This window comes from Myotis lucifugus, unplaced genomic scaffold (assembly GCF_000147115.1).
Source record: "Myotis lucifugus unplaced genomic scaffold, Myoluc2.0 scaffold_433, whole genome shotgun sequence".
Lineage (NCBI taxonomy): Eukaryota > Metazoa > Chordata > Mammalia > Chiroptera > Vespertilionidae > Myotis > Myotis lucifugus.
Window position 1 is genome coordinate 692,978 of NW_005871481.1, and position 2,979 is coordinate 695,956.

Genomic DNA, 2,979 nt, shown 5'->3' on the forward strand with positions numbered 1-2,979 from the left:
TCGCGCAGGGAGGGCGGGGGGAGGGGGCGCCCTGGCGGGACCGGGCGCGCTGGGACCGCCCCGCCCGCCCCTCGTGGGGAGACCTGCAGTGTCTGCGAGGCCTTTCGGCCGCTCCACGCAGTTCCTCCGTGGTGTGCGTCTGTCCTCCATGATTATAACCCTAATGAAAAAGTTGTAAAAAGTTGAGCCAATATTTACAAATTGCGAGAGTCCACAGAAGCCCCGCTGGGCCTGTGCAGGGCTCCGCAGGTGCTTGCCCGGAGGAGGGCTGGCGGGCGGGCCCCTGCGTGGCCCCCGCGGGTCAGCAGCGATGGGCCTAGTCAGTGTTTTGACTCCAGCCAGAGTGGCCTCTGGGAGGGAGTCCAGCTGCCAGGCCTGGGTGCCAATGCTCACCGCCCCCTGCCAGGGGTCCTTGGTTTCCTTCTGTTGGGGTCCCTGAAAGCATGGGAGGAGGGTTTGAAAGGGTTTATTGTGTCAATTATACCTCAGTGACACTGTTAAAATATATTAAATCGCACCACAAACTCCTAGAAGCAAACCCAGAGAACTGGAACAAGCACCCTGACACCCCAAAACCCATTAAGACGGAGCATTTGATTGAACAGCCGCTGGGGTCAGAGGGTGCAGTGTCCTGAACACAATGAGAATGCCTTAGAGCTGGGGGGTGGGGGGTGCACAGGCGGCTGGCACCGGCTGCCAGGAGATGCCCACCTCCACCTGCAGTCACTTGACCCTCTGGGCTGAGTCCTGGGGAGTCTCCCTTCATGGCCCGGAGGCAGAGCGGGCCTTGGCCAGCCCCCCGCGTCTTTACCTGGATGACAGTTCTCTACCAAATGGTAAGTCAGAGTGGAGGCTGCTCTTCATCCGGAACTACTGTAGATGTGTCCTTCCTGACCACCAGCAAGCCTTCGGAGGATGCTATGGTACCCATTTTGCAGAAAGGGAAACAAGCTCCGCTGGGGTGAAGGCCCTGGTGAAGGTCACATGGCTGGTGGTCTCCCTCAGGCCCAGGAGAGCAGGGTGGACAAACCCCAGCAAAACACTTCCCCGTGGGCACCACTGCCCCAAGCCCTGGTCTGGGCCCAGCAGGGAGCCCACAGATGTCCGCCAGGGCACCACGCTCCTCTCGTGAGAGAGTCAGAGCTGAGATTCTGATCTGGGGTTATCTGGCTCCAGAGCCCGACCCTCACCTCCCCGCACGCCCCCCTCTCCCCATGCAGGGCCGAGGCTGGGGTGGAGGCTGAGAGAGGCTTTAGAGGGGCCAGTCCTCAGCTCCTGACAACCACCTCTGCTGTCAGAGAGGACCGTGGGCCCAGAGGGCTCATGAGGAGGCCGGAGTGCTGCCAACCGTCAGTGCTCCGCCCCTGGCCCCACCTTGTGACAATCTCACTGTCCGATGGGGAGAACGGCCTACACAGGCCCCAGTGGGTGGCTGCCCCGCAGGAGCCCAGCAGCTGGACCCAGATAAGCAGCTCCCCAGGGAGCGGCTAGCCCGACCCCGTGCCTGCGGGAGTGGCTCTCTGGAGTTCTCTTAGGAGGGAGCAAATCTTTCCCACTCGGCGGTGGAATTTTATCCCATTTCCCCTTTTGACCAAGCGCTGCCCAGCACTGTGGCCCAGGCTGCAGGCAACTTCCTCATCTCAAAGTCAAATCAGATGCATCACGAATCCTAACCCAAGTTGCTTCAAGTAGAGGCAGATGGCAGCAGGCGACACCCTGGGTGGGGAGGGAGCTCTCCTCCGGGTCCTCGCCCGTGGAGCCTGTGTCACCCCCGAAAGGCAGGCGGGAACACACATACAGTCCAGGCCGCTGTGATCCGAGTGAGCAGACAAGGGTCCCCTTGGTCCCCGATTGTATGTAAATATAAGGAGGCCTCGCTGCCGGCTGCAGGGCCAGCCTGAGTGCTCTGAGTTCAGGCGAAAGCAACGGCAGCTCTTCTGCTCTGTGACTGTCTGTCTCCTAAATACACACCGGATAAATTCTTTAATGTCTAATCTTTCACCTAATGCCGGAGAAAAAGGAAAGAACTCGGCTAGTGGTAGGAAGGCTTGATCAGATACAAACTAGTCACTGCACTTCTGGGCCAGAAAGGAGGAAAAGCCGCGATAAAATTTCAGGAGATAAAATTTAGGAGTTAAAGGTAATTTGCTTTAAACCTAAAACAGCCTCAGACCCCGGACGCAGACCTTCTCTCCCTCCCCACGTGCTTCCTCCGAGGCCCGAACCCGGAGATCTACCGCGGCCTCCGGCTGTGGCTGCCGGGGAGGGGCCCTCCGGCCTCTCCGGGCCGCCCTGCTGCCCACGCGGGCGCCAGAGGGCTGGTCTGGGGACCGGGGACCGACTTCCCACGGGAGTCGCAGACCCACCCCGGGCGGCCCTGCAGGACCCGGGTGGGGAGCGGGCGGGGCGGGCGGCTCGTGGCCACTCTGGTCTCCGCCAGGAGGCCCGCCTCGCCTGGGTCCCCGCGTTCGCCCCCAGTTCTCCTGCGGCGTTTCCAGGAGAGGCCCCCTCCTCCAGGGCGCCCTCCCCGCTTCCACCCGCCCCACCCGCCGGGGCCTGCAGGGCGGCCCCCGGGGCGGCCGTTCGGTGGGTGGTCGGTCCCAGAGCCCAGAGGCCACCAGGGCGCCTGCCGCCCGCCCCAGACCTAAGGGAGGGGTGCTCAGCTCTCGCGTTCTCGGCCCTGGGCAGAGGGCAGAGGGCAGTGGGCAGAGGGCAGTGGGCAGTGGGCAGAGGGCAGAGGGCAGTGGGCAGAGGGCAGTGGGCAGAGGGCAGAGGGCAGTGGGCACCTGTGGGTGTGGGTGCCTGGCTCCCTGCAAGGCCTCCTCTCAGCTTCATCTCCTTTTTTCTTCCTAGAGAGGGCCCAGCCCAGCTGGGTGGGAGGAGCCACCAGAGAGGGCAGGGGGGCACTTTGGGACTATTCCCAGGCGGCATGGTGACCCTTTTAAGGCTTAAATGGAGTAGACTGAGATGAGTTCCCAG